Genomic DNA, 25,251 nt, shown 5'->3' with positions numbered 1-25,251 from the left:
GCAAAAATATCAGTCTGGGACCGCTAAGAATTCCTGTCTGATGGGCCAATTGTTTATTTATTAAGATAAAAGAAATAAAAGGCTACCTGCTTTAGACAATTGACGACAGCCACAATCACAATCTGGTCTAACCTGTTGGAAGACTTACTATTAGGTGGGGTGGGGGGTGGGGAGCAGAAGGGAAATTCAAGTCAAAATAGGTAAGGAATTGGTGAGAGATCACTTAGAAGCTTTGACTCAGTTCAGGTCTCCACCAGTGGATAGACTGCATTACTGGATGTTGAAGAAATTGGGGGATGCCATCTTAGGACTATTTGAGTACAGGGAAAAATCAGAAGATTGTAAAAGAGCTAACATTTTTACAATCTTTTAAAAAGAGAAAAAAATGGGCCGGAAAAGTAGACACCAATCAGCTCAATCTCAATATCTGGGGGGAAAAACCTAGCAAAGGTAATCAAACCATGAGTTTGCAAGTACTTAGAAAGCAACCAGGTCTTTATTGCAACCCAGTAAGTGCTTGTTATAAACAGGTTGTGCCAGACAACTCTTATTGCTTCTTTGTACAAAGTGACTGAATTAGTAGACAAAGAGAACCCTATAGATATAGAATACTTCAATAAGGCATTTCATAAAGCTTACCAGAATCACCTTCTTAATAAAGTGGAACAATGTTGGATGAATGGTCCCATAATAAGGGGATTCACAGTGAATTGCACCCAACAGTTTTTAGTTATTCCCCCTTCCCTTCCCTCTTTATAATTTCAAAGAAAACAAAAAGAAAAAGAAAAGAAAAAATGCTGATAGAAATATAGATTTCAAAGAATATAGAAAGTACAGTGGATAACTAATAAATCTTGAATAACCACCAAGACTACAGAAACGTGACTAATATATTCCAATATACAATTAACAATGGAGTATTATAGTCATTTAATACCCAAACAATATGAGGTTCTTAATGGACATGGAGAAATGTTATGCAGTGGGGACCCTCAAGGTTCTATTCTATACTGAGTGCTTTTTAACATTTTTATAAATGGTTTAGGTGAGGAGAATGGGTTCTCATCAGATCTGAAAATGACACAGATCTGGAAGATTGCTAGCACTTCTGAAGACAACCACAAGTTTCAAAAGGAAATTGATAGACTGGAACATTGGCTCTATTCAATATTTCTCAATGGTGAGAAAAGTAAGGTTCTACATTTAAGTAGGAAAAACCAGATGATGGGTATAGGATGACAAATACAAATAGACAATAAGTGCCTCAACACTAATGCTTGTAACAAACATCTGGGCATCCTAGAAGATGATACATGAAGCATGAACCAACAGTTTACTACAGCTGCTGAAAGAGCTGATGCAATCTTGGGCTGCATCCATAGAGGTGTCATGTTGAGATCATGGGAAGTGATAGTTCTGCTGTATGCTAGTGTTGTTCAGGTCACATCTGGAATACTGTATCCAGGTCTGGTCATCACAGTATAAGAAGGATACTGAGGAATGGAAAGAGTACAGAGAAGAACAACCAGGATGGCCAGGGGTTCAGACATTAAATCCTATGAAGAACAATTAAATAAATTGAATATATTTTACTTGAAGAAGAAACAGCAATACTCTTCAGCAAAACTTCAGTAATTTTAGGCCTCTCACAAGGAAGATATTGATTTATTTTCCCTTGCTTCTGGGGATAAGACAAAAACCAATGGACAGAATTTTACAAAGGGAGATTCAAAACAGGAGAAATTTCCTGACTGCAAGAGCCATTAAAGTTGGAGTCGTACTGTAGATGCTAAATCATGGGACGTTCTCAAGCAAAGGTAGGATAACCATTTGCCTGAGATGCTCTGAAACTCTCATCCTGGCCAACTCCATGATTTTTTTGGTTCTCTGAGAACAATACATGGCTTCCGCTTATAGACAGGTAAAGGTTTTTTTGAGCTGAGAACAATTCTCTCAGAGCTTCAGGGTCAAATACCACCTCATTGGAATGGGAAAGGCTCTGTTTCATTTGATCCATTATCAACTCCAAGGAGCACAATGTTACTCTTCTCACAAAGTATAATCTCTTTGACTTCCTTTTCTACAACTGGATTGATTTCCCCTTAGAACTGAGAAGGATCTCAAAGACTCTTTGACCCTCATTCATGGCCTCTCAATTAAGCATTAACTGGCTTTTGTGTCTACCCATTGAGTAGCAGGCTGAAACACACTGCTTTTTAAACACCAACCCTCAGTCTGTTCCCCACCCCCATTTCTGTTATAAAACATGGCTATCTAACTTACTGAGTTCTCTCACATGTGCATCGGCATGAACACAGGAACAGTTTGTAATTAAGAAAGAATCTATAGACAGAACAAGCTACAACCATATTAATGCTGCTCATACAATGCCCCAGACCACAAACATTCTCCCAAGCCCACTTTGTGCATTATTGTCATTCCACAGCACACGAAGAATTAAAGCTTTGGGGCTCTTGAGATTTTCAGGCATGTCAGGAGCACCTGGTCAGTCCCTGAGATAATGAAATGTGCTACAAATTCAGAAACTTTACAATCCAAGTCGGCCATGTTCCAGTTTTGCTGCACCCTCAAAACAGATTTTGCAAAAGGTCACTGATGAAAATGGAACTTTGGCATATGAGTATACATGGGACAAAAAAATACTGGCAGCTGAATTTATATAAAATTACTGTTTATACGTAACATGATATCCTGGAAAAAATGTACTTAATAACAAAATTTAAAATCAACATTGACATCACTCTTAAAAATAGTAAACATTTAAAAACTTGGAAAATAAATGTGTTTTTTTAACCTATTCCTAAATTGGAAGAATGGGACCCAAAAACTTCTTAGAAATTACAATCCATAGTTTGGTAGCCATGCAGACAAAGTATTTTCCTAAATTTTCCATAATTATTCTTGTAGCACAGCAAGATCTTTAGAAGGGCCTCTCTTGCTCATCTATATATCTGGGCAAGTTCAGCAAAGAGGTGAAATATGATTTAATAGGAAATAGTTACACTTTAGTAGTTAATTTTATATTTTGTAACTAAAATGACATGTATTCTTTAGTTACTTATTTTAGTAGTAGGATTCTTTATAATTGTACTAATGTTCTGTCAATGTCCCATAAATATATACAGAATGTATGTCTTTAGTGCAATGTAGGAGATTCAAGGATGTGTACTAGTGAGTACTTCCTTATCTCTCCTCCTTCCAATTAAATGCTGTATAAAATCAACTTGTTAGAATAATAATTAATCCTGGATGTTGCATTATGCTGCTGATGTGCCCTCATGTGCTATGTACTTTGAATGACCCCTTTACCTGTGTCTCCGTTTTTGTTATCTTATATCTTTATTGCCTGTATTTAGGATCTTTATAAAATGAGTCAATTCTTAAACTTTATTTTATCAATATTCTATATAAGATCTATGTAATCTTGTAAACTTTGATCTTGACTTTTCTGAATGCAAGAGGTCAGACTGTAGTACAGGTCGCTGTAACCTGCTAGCTGTGAAATAATAAAATGCTTTCATGATCCTCTTCAGTGATTGGCATTTTGCTGGGTGATTTTTCCATCAGAGTTCATAGCAGAACTGAGAGTCCTGCAGAGAATCAGCCCCTTCTACTATTTGGGTATTTAAAGATCCCAACAGGCTTTTGATACCCCGTGCAGATCTAGTATATAGACATCGTTTGTGCATCTTCTATACCAGCCAAAGATCTAGTTGCCACAATTTAGACCAATTGCAATTTCAAAAGAGTCTACAAGGGTGGTCCCATATAAAGTATACTGCAGTAGTAACCAAGGTGTGGATAGTTGTCACTAGTTTAGCCCAGGCAGGGTTGCAGTAGCTGCATCCATCAAAACTGCAGATACGTTCCTTGTCATAATGGCCACCTGCAAATCTGATGACAGGAATACTCCCAAGCTGTGAACCTGTTCTTTCTGGGGAAGTGAAACCTCATCCAAGAGACATCACCTTAACCCAAAAGTCCAGCTTTCTCTTTACAAGTAGTATCGTTGTTTTATCTGGGTATAATTTTCATTTTTTCTCCTTCATTTAGTCCTTGCCTGTCTATGAAGATTAATAGTGAACACAAGGAATGCAGCATGGTCTTAACTCTACTGCTTCTCTGAAGGGTTGTGATCAGAATGCGTGTTACCTGCCCCTGGAGGTTCCAGTCTCTCCCCTTACCCTTTTCATCTCCCCTCTCCTAAGGTCCCTTTCTTTTGAGGGACCCAAACTTTCACCTCCCAATCTAGTATCCTCCAGATATGTTGGATTAATGTTTCTCAACCTTGGCCAACCTTGAATTTGTGTGGATTTCAACTCCCAGAATTCCACAGCCAGCCATGAAATTAGAACTATACGAGTAAGGACAAATCCAGAGGAGTTTCAAGGACTTAAGATGTGGGACTTGCAAGGGTGGCCTCATTCCAGTCTTACATGATCAGGCAAATACCAGAAAGGTCCAATGTAATTAAAGGAAGCATATAACAAAGGCCACAAAATTCTCCTCCAACCATCTTGCTTTGTTTACATATATTTGGGCATTCACTGCAATTCTTTGCAGGGAGAAAGACTTTGGGTGTTATTGTCAAACCTATGAAGGTCTTCAACATGATCAGGAACACTGGGATATCTGACTTCCTAATTGTGCGGATATGATAGGGTAGAGAATAGAATAGAATAGAATAGAATAGAATAGAATAGAATAGAATAGAATAGAATAGAATAGAATAGAATAGAATAGAATAGAATAGAAGAGTTGGAAGGGATCTTGGAGGTCTTCTAGTCCAACCCACTACTTAGGCAGGAAACCCTATACCATTTCAGACAAATGGTTATCCGATCTCTTCTTAAAAACTTCCAGTGTTGGAGAATTCACAACTTCTGGAGGCAAGTTGTTCCACTGATTAATTGTTCTAACTGTCAGGAAATTTCTCCTTAGTTCTAGGTTGCTTCTCTCCTTCATTAGTTGCTTCTTTCCGCTCGGATAAAAGTTGACAAAGTGTAACCAATTTCATACATCTTACGGCTGCACTCATATGGTGTTGGAATAAAGAGGAAACTGCTATTTTAACACCAATATATGAAGGGCGACCTAAGGTTTGACTAATTTATGCTGGAGATGAGATGCAGGGAATGTCATGGGGACTCAGCAGATAAAGGATGTTGCCAAAGAAAGTTTGTGATAGCTTTAGATGCAGAAGGAGAAAAGCTCTACAGATGCCCGAAAAGAAAGTATCCATTATATCCAAATTCATTGAACAAAGTTATTTTTAGAAACACGGAAAGACTGTGAAGAGAAGCTTGGATAATGTTGTTGTTGTTGTTAATTCTTTGTTCCAAATTATCTCTTAGCTTAAAAGATGTTTTCCCCTCCTTTGGGGATCCAGATGTTCCTTTGCATGCAAAGAACAGCTTGTGTCTGTGCGTGTGCAGGTTGGAGGCAATTTTGAGCAGTAAAATAAGTTGGCAAGGGAAGTTCTTTGTAAAAAAAAATGCGCTCCCCGAAGCTTGTTTTTCATGAAAAATAAAAAACAGAACTATTTGGGATGAGTTACATACCATGTATGTACAGTTTCATCTTTTCTTCCTCTGCTGTATATGTTTACGTATTCTGAGGGGGGGTGGAATTCTGGCTTGTGAAAAGCTGGATCAGAATTGCCCCCAGGTCAGCAAACTTGTTGAATATTTTAATTAGTAACTAAATGTTACTAAATGTTAGTAACTAAATTGTCAAAATGAAAATATGCCTATATTACAAAGTACGGTAATTTGCTGAATTTAAGATAATGGAACTCTTTCAACCTTGGGTACATTATTCTAGCAGTTTGACTCAGTGGGACTTAGAAAAGAACAAAGAAGAGGGGTCAGCTTTCCAAAGCATCTGAAGTCAGGATAAGAAACAATGGATGGAAACTAATCAAGGAGAGAAGCAGCCTGGAATTAAGGGGAAACTTCCTAACAGTGAGGGCAATTAACCAACGGAACAGCTTGCCTTCAGAAGTTGTGGGTGCTCCATCACTGGAGGCTTTTAAGAAGAGACTGTACAGTCATTTGTCTGGAATGGTATAGGGCCGTGATGGTGAACCTATGGCACGGGTGCCACAGGTGGCACACGGAGCCATATCAGTGGGCACGTGAGCATTGCTGTAGCTCAACTCCAGCACGCATGTGTGCGCCAGCCAGCTGATTTCTGGGCCTTCCGGTCCCACTGACCGGAAGTTGGGAAACTGGCTGTTTCAATCCTCTGGAGGGCCTTCCGGGGTTGGTGGGTGGGTGGGGAAGGCCGTTTTCACCCTCCCCAGGTTTCTAGAAAGCTTCTGGAATCTGGGGTGGGGGGAAAACGGGCCTACCGGGCCCACTGTGCCATTGCGTGCTAAAAGTGGGGGCAAGGCGCATTGAATTATGGGTATGGGCACGAACATGGGTGACCTCCCCGCACTCCCCCTGCTTTTGGCACGAGACAGCAAAAAGGTTAGCCATCACTGGTATAGGGTCTCCTGCTTGAGCAGGGGTTGGACTAGAAGATCTCCAAGGTTCCTTCCAATTCTGTTATTCTGACTTTCAAGCACTTCCAGGTATTTCAAGTGCAATCTGGCTCCCTCTAAGGTAGCTTATGTTTTGCTGCTGTTATTGTCCCTGCCCTCCACTTCCAGTGGCAAAAGACAGCACCTGGAGACATCGCCCTCACATTCAACACTAAGTGCCTGTGTGGGAGTTGGAGAAAAACATGTAATTTTGTCAGAAAGTCTCTCTGTCCCTCCCTCTTCCCTCCCTCTCCCTGTGTGTGTGTGTGCAAGCGCGCGCACACACACGCACACATGTGCCAACTGCAACTGAAGTAAAGTACCAGCTTGTTTACATGTAAATCTAGTGACCAAGGCTTTGGCAGGAAGCTTTCATTTTAAGAATGCCCTTCCTAGAGCTGCGTAGGAGGTTCTATTAAGCATGTGGAATGTTTACTGCATACCAGAAACAAGAGATTATACAGACACAGGGATTAAAAAAAAACACACAAAACACCTACTATTTCTCAACCACATATGGTGTCTGTAGATTTCCTTCTGCCAGTTCACATGGAAACACAAATACATGCAATCCTCTTTTCTAAGAGATGTCTCTGAGTGCAGCTTCCCCCAAAGCAGTATAAAACAGAGAACTTCCTACCATGTTGTCAATTGTGCATTGTAATGGCTGCTGCCTTCAGGCTGGTGGGTGCTGGAAGAACAGGGCTTTGGCCCTGATTCAATTGCTCTCAGTGTCCAGCTTTCCAGGAAGAAGGTTCAAATTTAGAGCCTAGAAGTGCTTGGTAGAGAAATGAGGAAGGGGGTCAGAGAAGGCTATCAGTTGGTTCAAGTTCTGGAGATTTCCACTGGGGAAATTGCCAGAAAATTCAGTATTTGTGAGGCAATGCAGGCAGTGTGTCAATGCCAGGAGGTGAGAAATACTTAGATCAGGCTACAAGAGTTGATAAATTATGACAATTGGAGAGAGGACAAGGTCTAGGGAAATGGATCTGCTGCAAGAATCCAATAACAAAAGAAAACAAGCCATTGTTGCTTTCAGCTGAACTTAACACTTTTAGCAGTTCAAGAATTGGGACTATTTTGGGGATAGTTCCCTATGAATTTAAGATTGCCATTAAAAATCCCTGGCATTATCTTTTAAGAGTCTACATGGAAGGGCCCAAGTAGCTTCCTGAGAAAACTCTTAGAACTCTCACCAGAACAGGTAGACACCAATTCTTGATGTTAGTTAATTTCCCCCACCTCATGACACTGTTTGAACAGACAATAGTAATCTGCAGCCTGTTCACTTGTCAGTCATTTGCCAGGCCAGAGTGGAAACCAGAAATCAAATAACGAATTACTACAAAGGCTTGCTTGCTTGCTTTTCTTTCTTTCTTTCTTTCTTTCTTTCTTTCTTTCTTTCTTTCTTTCTTTCTTTCTTTCTTTCTTTATTTATTTATTTATTTATTTATTTATTTATTTATTTATTTATATTTTATTAGTTTGTCAAACATGTACAAGATAGCAGGTATAAATATGAATGAAGGAAATGAATATAAATAAATGGGGACAGTAGGACAGGGATGGTAGGCACGCTGGTGTGCTTATGCATGACCCCTTTATGGACCTCTTAGGAATTGGGTGAGTTCCACAGTAGACAGTTTGAGGTTGAAGCTGTGAGGGATGTAACAATGGAGCCAGGTAGAGCATTCCAGGCGTTGACCACTCTGTTGCTGAAGTCTTATTTTCTGCGATTGAGTTTGGAGTGGTTTACCTTGAGTTTGTATTGATTGTTTGCCTGTGAATTATTGAGGTTGAAGCTGAAGGCTTGTTATGGTCTGATCTCTACTTCTTTCTGGAAACAGTTTGGTGATCTCCATATCTTTTGGATTACAGCTCCCATTGTTCTATAGTTACCGTGTTTCCCAAAAATAAGACCCTGTCTTATATTTCTTTGAACCCTGAAATAAGCGCTTGGCCTTATTGCCATGCGCTCAAAAGCCTGATTGGGCTTATTATCAGGGGTTGTCTTATTTTGGGGGAAACAGGGTAGGATGGCCAATGGCTAGAAATCCAAGGGAGCTGCTGCCAATCAGACCTAACTTTTTGTCTCTGCAAATGCTATGATGATGATGACTATGGTGCAAAAATAAAGGGGATTCTAACCAAATATTGTTGCATAAAAGGCAAATTCATGGTTGGGATACATAACTGATGTTCCCAGAATACTATATTCCTCATACATAGCACCATCCCAGGATTTTTATATATAAATGTCTATAGACAAAAATTATGAAGCACTGAATATTTTCTCATGATCTTTAAAAAAAAAAAAAAAAGCATTACTCATACCAGTTTCCTTCTTCCCAAATAACTGGCTCATCTCTCTATTTCATTTGAGCAAAGACTCTATAACATCTACAAGGAGTTGTTCCTTATCTAAGTAGGTAGGAAGCATACTCCCAAAATACAACAATAATACTTCTTTGAGAATATAATGCTGTAAATATAGCTTCTGAAGTTAACAACTAAATTTCTTTGGCTACAGGAAAAATTATCAGAAGAACTCTTGAATATCTGTGTTTAACATTAGGTTCAAGTCAGTGGTGAAATCCAAATTTTTTTACCACCAGTTCTGTGGGCGTGGCTTGGTGGGCGTGGTGTGGCTTGGTGGGCATGGCTTGCGGGTGTGGCAGGGGAAGGATACTGCAAAATATCAATTCTCACCCCATTCCAGGGGAAGGATACTGCAAAATCTCCATTCCCTCCTCACTCCTGGGAGAAGGATATTGCAAAATCTCCATTCCCACCCCACTCTGGGGCCAGCCAGAGGTGGTATTTGCTGGTTCTCCAAACTGCTCAAAATTTCTGCTACCAGTTCTCCAGAACCTGTCAGAACCTGTCTCATGGATTTCACCCCTGGTTCAAGCTGTATGTTCATATTTTAAACATTTCTGAAGAAATTAATATGGAATTTTAAATATTATTTCTCAGTGGCAAAAGATGATAATTGATTTGTTTAGAATAAGAATTTCTTCAGCTTATTCAATATTTAATAACAGTTTATGAACATTTATTCATAAAGATCGTGAAAATTAATTGTGATTTTTTTAAAAAAATTGTGGGAGAAATCCACACAATTGGGATTGTGGGCTGCCTATTCAGATGAGGATACCAGATTTTAAAATGTCATTGTTATGCTCTTTGCATATTTAGCCATTTTTCTAACAGAGATTTTTTTTAACATTTGATGGCAAAAAGAACATTGTACTATCCAGTGCAAATAGCGAAGAATTTTCTCTACTTTATTAAAAATGACAGATATACTTATAAATAACAGAGAATGGTACAGAGATTATTATGCAACTGTGTAGTTCTCAGAGAGTTATTTCCATTTTAACAATTTGATTCTGAGCTGCTCTTTCATTTGCTTTTTATAATATTTCAGTTTATTATGTGTTCTCTTTCCCTCTTCTTTCAAAGTTATTTGATGTTAATCTCTGCTTAACCACAACTGCTGTCAGTGCTGGCCCAAACATTTTCTGCCTGAGCCAAAATACAACTGGTAACCAGCTCCAGCCTCCACATCCAGACCTCACTGTAAGGATTACTGCTTCACCCATCACTTTCTCTTCCAGGACTATCAGAAATAAGTTTCTTCATTCTTGTTTTCCTCTAGGATTAATCTTGATCCCTCTGTTAATTTATCCACTATAAATCAGCAAAGGTCTGTTATAACTTGCCAGGGCTTCTAGAATTTTGTGTGAGAAATCAAGTCCAGATCAAATCTTTCCACATTCCTACAAATATCTAGGATGGTTATGATGGTTGCTCACAGCCAGATGTTTAGATAGCATTTGGCATTTTTGTCCACCCGTGAGTCCTTCCCAAGGACCTGGGATAGGCAGATATTGCTGTTTAATGGTGTTAAAAGTATTGTCACAAGATGTAAGCTGCTCTAAGTAAAGTTGCCTTTTGCAATTGACAGATGATGATTTTGTCAATGTCAATGGTGTTCTGGTGGTTTGGGGCTTGCATCTGAAGGTATATTACTACTGGCATTAACTTTGTTTTCTTTTGCCATATTTATTCTGTTTGGAGGTCTTTATATTTTGTGATTTTCTCCAGCTCTTTCCCTTCTGTTCTGCTGCTTCCAAATATTGCAACCTCCATTATCCAGACTTTTATTCTTTCTTATCAACAATGGTTAAGTCTGGGGTGCCGTATAATTTAAATTCTAAAGTCCCAGAATCCTTTAGCCTCTTCATTTTCTCTTTATTTACTTTGTGATCCCACCAGTTCGTGCTTGCAGGCAAGTAGTATTTCTTACAGATATTCCAATGTACCGTTGCTGCTAACACTTTTACAAAATTTGGGACTGAGAATTCTGGAAGTTCTTATCAACACATCTCAAAGCTACCATATTGGGAAAGGTGGCGACAGAAAGTTCCAATTCTTCATTTGATCCTCTAACTGCTTTATTCTGGTTTCACAACTCAGACGGAATTCACTGCTATTGACTAAAAGATTTTCTTTGCTCACTTTCCCTTTTCACTAGATTTATAACAACACACCTCCCTTTCCTTTGTCTTGTGATACTATGATTTATTAGTTTACCATTCAATTTTTCTTCCAGCTTTCCACTACCAAGAGTCCAAACCATTGAGTAGAGCACACCTTCATGTACAAACATCCATGACAGCCTGGAGGGGCAAGTAGAGGTAGGTCAGAACAAATGCATGATTAATGGAGTGTATCTCTAAAGATAAGAGCATGCTAATCTCTTTAGATAAGAACTCTCTTTCCAACAAGGTGATTTATCCATGCCTAAAGTAGGTGATATAAGCCCACTGCTACCTAGATAATAAAACAGAGTGATCAGTTACTTATTAATTCAGTGCTAACCTATATTTCCCCATTATAATCCGCTCTGAATTCAGGCTGAATCTAAAACAAATCATTAAGCTATATAGAAATTACATACCCACGTACACATTGCTGTGGAATGGGCAGTCCTATAAATCAGAAAAATAATAAAATAAAATAAAAGCAAGTGAGGAATTGCAAGATAAACTTTGCAAAGAAAACATTAGGCAAGATGAATTATGAAGTCCAGAAGATACTATCTTCAGCCCTGTGGAACGAACTGCCCCCGGAAATACGTAAGATCTCCGACCTCCGGGTGTTTCGTTGTGCACTCAAGACTCTGTTGTTCCGCCAGGCTGGTCTATCAACATAACAATTTTAAATTGGGTTTTAAATTTCTGGGGTTTTAAATTTGAGCCGAATTCATTTAATAATTTTAAACTATTTTAACTGATGTTGTCTTGTGTTTTAATAGGCTGTACACCGCCCTGAGTCCTTCGGGAGAAGGGCGGTATAGAAATAAAATTATTCTATTCTATTCTATTGAGAGACTATGGTATGATCCTTTGCATTTATTTCATGAAGCAATAAGAAGTCCTATTTTGGGTCTCATATTATGAAATATTTGTTTACTTATTTGTAGCATTTATAAACCAATGTACTCTGGAAGCTCTAGGTAGTATACAAAGTCAAACAATACAAAGCATAATATAATTTAAAAAGCAATAACAACTATGAACATTGACAATGACATGGCTCTTTCTCCAGCTACTCAATGACTGAAGGCCTTTCTCATAAAGCTAGGTTTTCACCATTCTCCAGAAAGTGTAAGAGTGAAGACCATTCTTATCTCAAGAGGTAAGCTGTTCTAAAGGAGGCGAGTAGCTGTGGAGAGCACCTGATTCCATCATATTACATAGTAAGAGAAGTCTATATACTTTACCTGGAATATATAAAACTGTTTGATGAAGTTGTCAAGAATTGAAGGTGCAATATTATCATCACTGAGTAAGACTCCATTTTGCAGAAACCATACTGATTCTCTTTCTGTATTTTGATAGTTAGTGGAATCACCAAGGATGGACAGAGAACCTTCAAACAAATCTTTGTGAAAGTGCATATTTTGCATGGCTTTAAATATTAGAAAAAAGTTTTCCATTGGCACATACTCCACCTTCCCCATATTAATTGCCTTGTAAAGAGGATACACTTCACTAAAGCATGGCAAATGAGGAATGACTTAAGCTTGCATACCAATGGTGGGTTTCAAATTTTTTTACTACCGGTTCTGTGGGTATGGCATGGTTTGGTGGGTGTGGCTTGGCTTGGCGGGCTTGGCAGGGGAAGGATACTGCAAAATCCCCATTTCCTCCTGATCAGCTGGGACTTGGGAGGCAAAGAATAGATGTGGGCGGGGCCAGTCAGAATTTTTACTACCGATTTTCTGAACTACTCAAAATTTCCACTACCGGTTCTCCAGAACTGGTCAGAATCTGCTGAAACCCACCTCTGTTGCATACATATACTTCATATCTGAAGTTCTTATATTCCTTATTTTCAATGGTACCACTCCAAGCCTGATTCATGAAAGCAATATAAGAAGAGTTCTTGATTGCACTGAGAAGGCAACATTATCATTTCAAGACTAGCTTGTGTTGTGTTCACAGACATATCCAAAATATTTCATTCTAAGAAGGAGGAGGCACTGGATGAAGAGAATTTATTTTTCTGAAACTGCATAATTTCATTACAAATAATTGTAATTCTTCTTGGTTAAATGGTTAGGAGTTAAATTGCCTTGGCTAAATACAGAACAACTCTTAATTCATATCATCGGTCTTTATATTCAACAGGTCATTGGGCATAAAGAAATCCTGACCATATTTTAATCATTTTAGGTTATGCAATATTGTTCCACCTGAAAATGGAAATTATTGGTATTGGGTGGTTTGTGATCTTTCAGCTGTCATCTGTTCAAGGAAATCTCAAAAAGACTTTGAATGAAATGAAATAAAATGTTGAAATTGTTCAAGTACACCTATAATCTGCTGTACTTATAAGAAGCCTTCATCTAATACAATAGAGAAGGCCAATCTATGATTGAAGATCACAGGTGATACTGTAATATGAAATGGCTGTTAAAGCTCCTTCTGATTGTGCTGCAGAATTTCAGTGGTGCAACTGCTAAAAACGTAGTGGTATGCCTTCCTGACTTCTTTTTTGTGACAGGAAATGTATGAAACTTGTGGTCCTAAGTACGATTAATGTAGTTTAACAAAAATCTCAACCCAAACCTTTGAAAGTCCCATATTGTGTGTCATAAACATGACACAACTTCAGTGCTCCATTTATTGGGACATCAATTCTCCCATATTATGTGCGGTCCCAAGGCATCAAAATGCAATATCTTTTTGCAATAGAAGATTTAGAACAAGCGACTTTCTGATATTTAATAAGTGCATATGTTTGATTTGCTCCAGTTTTACACAGTGAACTTACACAGTGAAGAGAAAATTCTTTTCAATGTGAAGAGAATTATTAATAACAAGGACACTTCTTCACAGGGACTAGCTTTGCCGTCATAACTTAAGAAGTGTTTTTAGGCCGGACATCTGGTAAAGATTCATGGTGAACTATTCATTCATATTGCCAATATAATTTTAATACAGCTTTGCTTATTGGCTGATATCAAGATAGGAAAGATGTTTTAATTGAAAGTAGTGGCACTGCTCTGTTGACAATAATCTTTATATTAAAACTTTTCCAATAACAAATCGCCAAATTCACCATGTAATACTATAAAATGGATCTAAAGTATACACTTCATGGACTTCCGGTTTGCTGTTTGTTGCTGCCAGACGTTCCTTTGGGATCGTCAGCTTCCACTGCCTGTCAGAGCCGCCTTCACAACGGAACGGCGGCTCGAAAAAACTCCGTTTCCATGAGGAAACGGAGATAGAGCCGGCAGGGGTGGGTAGAACTCTCTGCGGAGTCCCAAAAGTTTTTTTTTTACTTTTGGGACGGAGCGGATGAGATGCCCCGTATCCCCAGCCGCCGCTCAGGGCTTTGGGAGACCTCTGCTGATGCAGAGCCAGGCGTCAAAAGCAAGCCTGCAAATTTAACAGACTACTCAAAGAAAATGTGAGCTGGACCTGTAATATTGAACCGCAAGTATTTTACTGATTTTTTAAAAAAGAAATTACTTAAGAGAGAGGAGGAGAGGAAGGAGGAAAAAAAAAGCTTTTTAAAATGGCGTTGGCTGGAGGAGAGGCTTCCGTTTTCTATTACTACAATGTAGCGGAATAAATACCACTGGCTACATTTGTAGACAAAACTTCGCTCCTGTGTCTTTCTCTTTTTTTTTTCCCCCTTGGAGACCTGATATTGTTGTTGATTGGAAAGAAGTCCTTTTTTCTTGCTTTTTTTTAACAAAGCCTGCCTGGGCGGAAACATGGCACTGAGACTCATAAAGTCAGATAAACAAGAAGGGGGGGGGATCCCCCCACCAACAACTTAAAGGAACAAGTCTTAATTCTTCAGTCTCAGAAACCTGATTTTAATATAATAGAATTTTTTATAGAGGAGATTGAAAGAAGGGAGGAGATTGTGAATCAGCAATTTGAAAAATTTAAGCAGGAAATTAAAGAATTGGTGAAATCTAAGTTTGATTTTTTGGAGAAAAAACTCTCAAAAGTGGTTAATGGTTTTACAGGATTTATGATGCAGTTGGACACAAATACTAATGTACTAGAGTCTAAAATGGAAGAAATTCAAGATAAATTGGACAATAGAATTCAAAAAATTGAAAATGATTTGACAAACACTCAGGATAATAGCTTAGAAGAAAAATCTAAAATGGATGCTGATCAAAAGTATGGTAATGTAGAAAATCTGCAACAGAAGATTGAAAAAGAGATTTTAATGGTACAATATAATTTCACAGAATATGCGATAAGATTAAGAGGTTTGCAGGAAAATAATAGAGAGGATTTAAGGAAAATATCTTCTGAATTTCTAGCTGGGATTCTAAAGGTTCAACCTGATGAAGTGTTTTGTAGGATCGACAGAGCTTATCGAATCAACTCCTGGATTGCTAAGCAAAGGCAATTGCCTAGAGATGTGGTGATTTATTTTACAGATAAGGAAATTAGGAATAATATCGTTCAAAATTCCTTTAATTCTAATTTGCAATTGTATGGAAGAAAGATTTGGATTTATAAGGAACTCCCACCTAAGATATTGATGGAAAGGAAGAAATTTGGTTTTCTGGTGAATGAGTTAAAAAAGAGAAATATCTCCTACAGGTGGGATGCCCCAGTTGGTATTATATTTAGATACCAAGGAGAAAGATATCAGCTAAATACTGTTGAAAGAGCAGAAGAATTTTATCAAAATAGGTTGAAAATGAATTTAACATCTCCAGGTATAATACAGGATAAGCAGAAGGAGCCGGAAATAAAGGTAAAATTTCGAATTACAGAGACTGTACCAGATGAATTGCCTTTGGATTTATTGGATACCCCAGCTGGACTATCTACAAATTTGAGAGAAGAGGCATCTAATCTATACAAGGGATAAAAAAGAAATATGAGATACAAAAGCAAAACCAACAAGACCAATCTACAAAGCAGAATAAAAACCGACCAGATGATACATATTTTGTAGAAAGGGAACCAGGATGGAAACCAAACCCACAAAAAGAAAAGAAAAAAAGAAATAGGTGGCATAGAAATAGAAATTTCTAAATCAGGCAACAGTGAAGCCAGTGATTTTAAAATATGATCGATTATGTGTAAATACAGAAGAGGCGACGTATTGGTTAATATCATCCTGAGGTTTGTGGCAGATCTCTGCATGGCCGTAATCTGGGGACGTGAAACGAGCCTTAAACTGATGGATTTGAATTATCCATTTTGGAATTTCTTTTTGTGTTGATAAACATATTATATTATCTTGAATCACAAGGCAAGAGAATTATGCTGGGGCATGCAGAAGATCGGGTTGTTACCCACTACGATGATGGGAATTAATAATCCTGATGAAACCCACAATTATTACTATATGGAATATAATTATAATGTCACTCGGGTGGTTGTTTTTACTTTTATACATATAAGAAGATATTTACTACTGATGGGGGCAGATATGATTGAAGATCCTGAATAAACTGTTGCACCAGTGAGCTATGTTACCCGATTATGGATGTTGGTTCTACCAATCCAGTGGAAAGACCTCAAAGAAGATACTATATGGATTATAAATTTAAAGTCATTGTCTTTTCTTTTTTTTTATTTAGATATAATGGAAAATATAGACATATATTTTTAAGTAGTGTGGGCAGTGAATCAAAGATGTTAAGAAATGTTGTGTATGGCAATTTTGCATGATAGTGGGTGAATAAGCTAGTTAGTAGATTGACTAGTCTAAGAAAAGGGATTTTTAAATGTTATACTTGGGGGAGTGGAGGAAATGGATAGAGTGGAATAAATGTTAAACTAGATTTTATGGGGAAGGCCGCTTTGAAATGTTATAGTAATATATATAGAAGATTAAATGTTAAAGTAGGACTTATCGTATAGTTTTAAAGTGGAGAAGTTATTCTACAATGTCATAGTATAATGTCTTTTTTTCCCCCTTTCTTTTCTCTTTTTTGATATGTATGGATAAAGGGGGATGTTATAATATTAATAATATTTTTAGTAAGTAAAGGTCAATATCTAGAGGAGGGAGTAAGTAATCTGTTACGAATTAGGTTTTTTTTTGTTATGAAGAAGTCACAGGGGGGATGGGTGGGGAGGGGGGGTTAGGGAGGGGGAGGGAGAGGGGAAAAAAAGGGGGAAAAATTTGTATTTGAAAACTTTTTCAATAAAGTATACACTTCATATTCCGTTCAGGTTCTCCATAATAAATATTGTCTAGCTATTTTCAAACAAATGTTACCAAATGCTTCATATTTCATTTGCTTTTTAATAAAGCAAAAAAAAAAAAAAATCAGGTAAAAAAATCATATTGCATATATTTGGATCACAGTTAAATCGGTTTTCATGCAAACTTCATAGTAATTATCCAACTGCATTGATACCAAGGAGTCTGACAGTACCTTTTTATATTAAGACATTTTTTAAAGGCACAAGCAATACTTCACTTAATCAGATGCAGTGGAATGGCTAAACTAATGCAGAATTTAAATAATCCATTGTCTCAACAAACACAATATGTTTTTAACACATCAAAATTGTTAAATGGATAGGATACTTGTAATGATTAATCTATTTACATGTATTCTTCACCTATATATTTGTTCCTCCTTCCCTCTTAGTCTCATCCTAGTTTAAATCCTACATCAATTTAGGCACTCCATTGCATCTGATGAAGTGAGCTGCAGCACACAAAAGCTTATGGGTATTAATAATATTTATTAGTCTGAAAACTGCTAGGAGAGTCCTTCTGATTTTTGGCTACCATAAATAAACATGCAAAGCTATCTGAAATTTTTGCACCAAAAACAATAAGAAAAAACCAAAAACCTGTACTAAATCGCTATGGTTTTGTGCTCAGTACCTACTAAGGATGAGAAATAGCTAGGAGGAAAAAATCAGAATACAGAAAAAGATTGTTTTTTCCTTTTTTCCCCTTCCCCATGAAGCTACAGGAAACCAAGTGGCAGTGATTCATTTATTTAGCCAAGGGAAACCCAACTCTGGTGTCTCAAAGCCAAAATTAGAAGATGTAACCATCGTGTAGGTCTACCACATAGACCAAAATGAAGATCACCACTGACAGCACATCTCTTAATGATCCTTCATTTGTGATCCAAATTTACTTCTGCCTTCCACAAACTAGTAATTATATAATTTTCCCTGCCCTAAGTTACAGGATTCCAAAATGTCAATATGAACTTGAACCCATTTCAACCAGGTGGGCAGGCTTACGAGTACAGAAGGGCATTTGCTCTTTTTTTGAGTAGAAGTTGGTAAAATAGCAAATGAAAACACCAGTTTAGTTGACATTCAGTACCACAAAGTGGGGGAGGCAATTCCTGGAAGTAAACTTCCTCACCTCTTCCTGCCCCCAAGCAACTTTGAGCATTTCTTTGTATTTGCTCTTTCAGAGAAAGTGATTTGGGGTCCTCTTGATGTTTTCAATTACAACTCCCACAAGTTTGGGGAGGGTGTTGGTTGCTGGTCATGCTGGCGCTTTGGTGGTGCTCTTTAGCTTAGCTAGTGTGTTTACATTAAGCTACTCCTAAAGAGTCTTCATGGAATTCCTGCAGGAAGTCAATGGGTGAGCGACTGATAGAATATTGTAAGTGGGTTAGAAGCAGCCTTGCATCTGACTTGTTACAATACACACATGTTACAATCAGGGGTGGGTTCTTAAATTTTTTACTACCGGTTCTGTGGGCGTGGCTTGTTTTGTGGGCATGATTTGATGGTCATGTGACAATTCTTTAGGATTTAGCAGAGGTACTGGTCTACCAGGCTTTTAACTGCTTGCAGAGCTGTCTACCCATTTGTTTTTGGAGGCACCGGTCTACTCATTTGTTTTTGGAGGCATCGGTCTACCACCACACTGCCTTTTAACATTGATTAGCTGTAGGGTGGCCCTTTGAAGCCCTGCAGCAAAAGTTTAAACAGTTTTTTTTCCTTCTACCCGATCAGCTGCAGCTCGGGAGGCAGCGAATAGATTGGGGACGAGGCCAAATAAAAGATAAGAATAACGCGGTGGCAGACAGTTCATGAACAAAGAGAACCAGTTCGGTGATGTCATATCATCACTGCTACCGGCTTGGCGGAACTGGGAGGAACCCACCACTGGTTACAATAGAATATATATATTTTATTACAATTAATAAAATACATTTAAAACTGTATTCACATCCTGAGCCACATTTTTTTTTAAAAAAAATCATAAAACAATATGAAAGACAGTAAATGTCCTTGGATGTTGGTGATATTGGAATCGGGTTCAGGCTGAGGCTATTATCTGTTTCCCTGGTCTCCTTCTCTTTTTTCAAACAAACTCTTGCCCACTTGCACCCACCCAAATAAAATATCCTTTAACATCCATACATAGCTTATTGACTGCCTTTCATACAAGGCCTAGACTGTGGATAGAGGTTAAAGCAGGGGTGAAATTCAGCAGGTTCTGACAGGTTCTGGAGAACCAGTAGCGGAAATTTTGAGTAGTTCAGAGAACTGGCAAATACCACCTCTGGCTGGACCCAGAGTGGGGTGGCAATGGAGAGTTTGCAATATCCTTCCCCCAGGAGTGGGGAGAGAATGGGGATTTTGCAGTATCCTTCCCCTGCTACGCCCACCAAGCCACGCCCACAGAACTGGTAGGGAATTTTTTTAAATTTCACCTCTGGGTTAAAGACTGGGAGAGTCTAATGTCATGTCAGAGTTAGAGTTATATATTGTAACACCTTTCTTTTTCCTTTGGCCAACTGTAACTCCAGAGAACTGGAGAAGTAAGGTAGAGGCTAAGAGAATGAACAGGTAGAATGAACAAGTGGAAAGTGAACTATCTTATCTCCCTTTCCCTCCCAAGAATGTATTTAGTGACACAATTTCAGCTAGGGGCTCAACAAAAGTAAACAGTCACCCCAAAGCTAAATTCCTTTCCTGGAAGCTCAGGTGCAAGTGCCAATTTTGGAAACACACACTTCAAGGCTGAAGATCACTTTGCAGTCCATTCATACATTTAAAGAAGCATGGCTCCAAAAAGAAGGAAAGGAAAAACAGGAAGGTCTGAAATTATGTTGATTTTGAGACTGGATGGATATTTTGCAAAGTCAAAATGGTTTCCTTGCTCTAAAAGCCAAAATAAATGTTCATCTAAAATAGCTATCCTGCTTTCAGCTACCTCTTTTGAATATTCAGCTTTACCTCTACTTGTCCTTAGCACTATAATGGGCTACTTCAGTTCTGGGAAGTCTATTGTTGTTGTTGTAAGTTGCGAAGTTGTGTCCGACCCATCACGACCCCATGGACAATGTTCCTCCAGGCCTTCCAGGAAGTCTATGGAACTATGTAAGTCTGAGAGATCAGAATACCAGACAGCAATCTTGGTTTGAACCTCATAGAGAGATCTGTATAGATGTGATTGGTCCCAACACAGGTTGAAATCAGGCACAGTCTAACTCCTGGTAGTCAGTGTAAAATAAAAACACCATGCAGGAGATGCACCGTGTGAAAATAGAGAAATTTATCTCCTCTGTGGGGCTGAATATCCGTGTGAACCTCCCATATGATGACTTAACAGCTTTGAGAACTTAATGGAAGCTGGAGAGTATACATAATTATGATAATGGATTCTATGCAGTGGTGGACTGCAACTGGTTTAATAACCAGTTCTGCGAGAGCGTGCTTCGCACATGCATGTGGGTTTTCCATGCTTGCCTAATGCTCTTGCGCACAGCATTCAAAATACAGCAATTTGAAGCTCAGCTGCTTAGCTTCTAAGGCAGCCCCGGTAAGTAGAACAGTGGAAGCACGGAAATCAGCTGTGCCACCCAAATCAGCTGAGCCAGAAAGAAGGAAATGTAGAACAGGATAGGGTGGGGGCGGATGAGCAGGGCCAGCTGATCGATGGACCTACTGGTTCACTTGAACTGGTCCAAACCAGCAGCAGCCCACCACTGATTCTGTGGATTTCTACAAGAAGACAGACATTAACAATCCCATCTGGCAGGCCCCTTGAAGAACTCATTCTTCTCCTTTGTAGGATTTCACTTATCTTTGTCATTTTTCAAGAAGTTATGGGAAAGGCTTTGAGCAGATTAGAGTCCTTTTGCTAGAACTGAGACAGGTAAACTCTTTCTGTTGTATTGTAGGAAGTTAGCACTCACCCCCCTCCTAGAAGGATGAAATATTTTAGGAAATATTAAAAAAGGCAGAATATTATATTTCCCTGGATGAGAAATGGAGAAACATGTTTTAAAGACAAAGCAGCTTCCTGCCTCCCCACCACCACACACACACCTTTGTTAATGGGCCATTAAGGCCTCAGCCAAACTCACTCAATGGGCCATCATCTGCAACACAATAGGACTCATCTAGCAACATAAACTCACCACATGGCGAGACTCAAGCAAGCTTGACAGACAACCTACAAAGTTAGCTAAGACCCCTAGACTAGGGGTGGGCAATTGTGGCTCTTTTGCAACCTATGGACTTCAGCTCCCAGAGTTCCTGAGACAGTTTGGCTGTCTCGGGAGTTCTGGGAGTTGGGGTCCGCGGGTTGTGGAGGAGCCACAATTGCCCACCCCTGCCCTAGACCACCTGGGAGTTTGACAACCAATCAGGATACATTTCTCATATAAGAACAAGAAACTCAGAGGTGGGGCCCAACAGAGGGCATAAAACCAAGACACTCCCAGCTTCTGGGGCTTCTTTGTTTTCTACTCAGGAACTCAAGCCATGTGATTCTGTTCAGGAGCTCAAGCCATGTGATTCCTGTCCACCATTAAACCATCTTTCCAAGCACTTTCCATGTTTCCAATGTCTTTTTCTCCACTTGGAATTGAACCCAGATGGACATTTCTTCCAACACTGTAGTATCTATCTAATGATAAGGACCAGTTGATGCTTAACCAAGAGAGAAGCATAGAAGTTGTGCTATGTATATGTTATCCTGCATTATATTTGATGCTAAGGTGGAAATGTCCTACCTACGTGAAAGAAACAACATTAAAGGTATTTCAGCACACACCCTTAGTCTTATATATAAGCTTAGTACTATAGAACATTCATCAGTTGCACTGCAGGCCTAATAAAATGCAGCTGAAACAATCTCTGGTAAACGTTTGAGCATGTTTGCTTCCTGCTCGCTGAGATCAAAAGAGTTCCTCACCTGCTTAACATTCAGCACATTTCGGCAAGCCACAAGAGGAAATGATCAAAGGCGATGTATATTGTTTTTTACAGCTCACAGATCAGGGAGTTTTCTAGCCAGCCTCTGACCACAATTCAGAAAGCTACATTTGCTGGGGTTGATCTTGCTGTCTTTGTTGCCGGCATTCACGCTCTTCAAAAATATAATAACTAGACTCTCTAATTCCTTAACATTTAATAGAACGGTGTCTGTATCTGCCACATACAGATGAGTCACAAGAAGTTAAATCCCCCTTAAGGATTGTGGAGCTGCTCTGAAGCCATTTGCCATTGTCTGCCCCATCTGTTATTCACCCAACCTGCAAATGAGGCACCGCCTGTCATTCATATAACTAGATGTTGTTTTCTTGAATAAAAAGCGGGGAAAGCTTTGCTTTTGTCAGCATTTTTTTTTTTTTTGGTTAAAAAAAATGCTACTTATCATTCTATGGTGGTTGTCATCTATTTTGAGTATAGAAAGAGGAATTCTTTCCTGTTTAAAATAACATGCTCAATGCAAGATCGCCTACAGGGGGAAACTTGGCAAAATCACAAGAATAAAATGAAGGGGGCATTTGCAAAGAAATCATCCTATCTTGATCAGGGACAGCCATGTTACAACTAAACATTGGTTTTAGGTTTTTTTTATTTTTATTTATACAAAAGAAGGTCGCCATAAGCCATAACCTTTGAAAAGAATCCTGGTTAGAAGAATAAACTATTGTCATTTATATAAAAAAAAAACCTCCCCACATAGATGAAGTAAATATGCAAACCACTGATGTTTTCTGGCCATAGGAACTCTTAAAAATATAAGAAGATATTGGAAATATTGGTTAGAATGATGTTTTGAGGGAGAGAGAGAGGAGAAATAGTTTCCTTTCTTTATTCTATCCCAGTTTAAAATCCAGCATTTGCTTTCCATTATTTTAATGTTAAATGAACTGCAATTTAATAAAGGATGATAGATTTCTTTGTGATAAAGAATTTATATCTCTTATTGAGCATCCCAAAGTAAAGCCTCATTATAATTTGGAATATAATTTAAGATAACAACATACTATACTTCCATGTCAGAAGCACCAAAGTGCTTCTGTGGTGAAAGAATCAATTGGTGATATCACCATTGTCTGGGGATACCCAGTTGGGGGCTCCTTTCATGTCCCTGTTAAGTTGCCCACTGAGGTGGTACACATCTATCTACTTATGGTTGCCTGCCTTCATACTGCTGGATTGAGTATGAAGGAGCTGGAGAGAGTGATGGGGAGCTCACCCCATCATGAGGCAGCAACCAGATCTCAGACATGAGCTTGACAATTGTCAGATAGTGTCCTAGCCATGTGAGTCACCGCGTCCCTTTAGATAACAGCATTAAGGATATGGACAGTTAATAGAAGTGGCTTGAAAGGAGTAAAGTAACAGGTGGAAGTGTCAAGTTTCCGAAAGATGCCCTAATTAATTCATGAGCCATGATCCAAACTTCAAAGGAAATATAGTGATTTATTAGGAGCACCATTCTGGCAATACTTGGATGCAGTCAGGACTGACCCCACGTAGATTTACGTTCCCCTATGACCCTGTCTCTCCCCTCCCCCCTGGCCATGTCATAAATCACATTCTCCAATTAACCACTTTGGCTGGCTGTGAAACCTAACACCCTCCTTCTGATTGCGATCAGAAAAATGTATGGAATTCACTTCAGTTCTCCCTCCCTCCTGCTCATGGCAACTTGAAAGCTTTGCAAGTTGACAGGAAGCCTATGAAACAATATCCTGCTAGTCAGTGGTGAAATCCAATTTTTTTTAGTACCGGTTCTGTGGGTGTGGCTTGGTGGGCATGGTGTGGCTTGGTGGGCGTGGCTTGGTGGGCATTGCAGGGGAAGGATACTGCAAAATCCCCATTCCCTCCCCACTCCTGGGAGAAGAATATTGCAAAATCTCCATTCCCACTCCACTCTGGGGCCAGCTACAGGTGGTATTTGCCGGTTCTCTGAACTACTCAAAATTTCCGCTGCCAGTTCTCCAGAACCTGTCAGAACCTGCTGCATTTCACCCCTGCTGCTAGATTTCCTAAGTGCTTAATATCCCGTAGCCTGCCATTTTTCAGTCAAGCATGTCTTTTCCAAGTTGAGATTGTCACTAGTTTTCTGGTGAATCTCCCTTACAGCAGTGGTGAAATCCAATTTTTTTTACTACTGGTTCTGTGGGCGTGGTTTAGTGGGCATGGCTTGGTGGACATGGCAGGGGAAGGATACTGCAAAATCCCCATTCCCTCCCCACTCCTGGGGGAAGGATATTGCAAAATCTCCATTGCCACCTCACTCTGGGCCCAGCCAGAGGTGGTATTTGCTGGTTCTCCGAACTACTCAAAATTTCTGCTACCGGTTCTTCAGAACCTGTCAGAACCTTCTGGATTTCACCCCTGCCTTACAGGGTTATAGAAGGATAAAATTTCTCAGAAGAAATATCTATGCCTTCTTTAAGGAGCAGAGAACATTATATTTAATAAATATTCATTTAAAATTATGTCTAATGATTTTTCATCTTGATTACTGTGGTAATATGGGGCAGCTATTCTTTGGCTGGAAACCTCAGTGTTAGATGCAGTGGGAATGTGCAAGAAATAATTCCACTCCTTTTCATGTCTAAAACCACACTGTCCAAATGAAATTTCTGTTTCGTGTCACTTTTTAAAAGAAATACTGTATAATTGGCATAAAGTTCATTTTATCTATTTCTCCAAAAATCAGACAAATGACGAAAAAAGGTCCTATTTTTAGATAATTTATACAGAGGCTTCTAAGAAAGTAACACATTTTTGCAAGAAATTAAAAGAACTTTAATTTAACTGACATTAACTATTAACGTGAACTTCAGTGTTCTGGTTTTGTGAGCCAATGGAAGATGCCTTCAGGAAAGTCAAATTAATTCTTTTTTGCAATTAATACAACAGTTTCTTCTGTAAATGTATATGTCTGTG

At 38.8% G+C, this 25,251-nt stretch overlaps 1 long non-coding RNA gene across 1 annotated transcript in view; it reads left to right on the top strand.

Moving 5' to 3' along the window:
- The window catches only part of LOC132710838 (uncharacterized), a 55,618-nt gene that overhangs the window by 1,512 nt on the left and 28,855 nt on the right, over positions 1-25,251 (top strand). The window contains exon 2 of the long non-coding RNA XR_009621563.2: positions 11,166-11,250. This is a non-coding gene — a long non-coding RNA (uncharacterized LOC132710838). The remainder of the gene's footprint in view (positions 1-11,165; positions 11,251-25,251) is intronic.

The sequence above is a fragment of the Pantherophis guttatus genome, chromosome 2, assembly GCF_059756535.1.
Source record: "Pantherophis guttatus breed Tessera chromosome 2, ASM5975653v1, whole genome shotgun sequence".
Classification (NCBI taxonomy): Eukaryota; Metazoa; Chordata; class Lepidosauria; order Squamata; family Colubridae; genus Pantherophis; species Pantherophis guttatus.
The sequence above is the reverse complement of the archived record's forward strand: the minus strand, read 5'-3'. Positions and strand labels throughout refer to the sequence as shown.